Genomic DNA, 355 nt, shown 5'->3' with positions numbered 1-355 from the left:
TGAGTGTGTGTATACGAATATTATAATAATAGTGGTGGTAAATACTAAATGAAAAGGCAGAGTAGAAAAAATTAAAATAACAGAAATTGTGGAATAGAAGTGGTCGATTCAGCGAGTAAGTGGAAGTAAAAGAGAGAACACGAGGAATATTATTAAGGGAAAAGAAAAAATAAAGAGATAAATGAAGATGGACACAATTATAAAAAGGAAATTATAGATGGACACTAATTATAAGATAAAGTACGGTGGGCACAGCACTAGAGGCGTTACGTCATTAAAAAAAACGGTAACTAAGAAACATAATATTGATGTTTTAGATTTATATAAAAAGCTTTTTGTTTCGCAATTGAAATGA

This window comes from Trypanosoma equiperdum, assembly GCF_001457755.1.
Source record: "Trypanosoma equiperdum strain OVI genome assembly, contig: ctg_1848, whole genome shotgun sequence".
Lineage (NCBI taxonomy): Eukaryota > Euglenozoa > Kinetoplastea > Trypanosomatida > Trypanosomatidae > Trypanosoma > Trypanosoma equiperdum.
The sequence above is the reverse complement of the archived record's forward strand: the minus strand, read 5'-3'. Positions refer to the sequence as shown.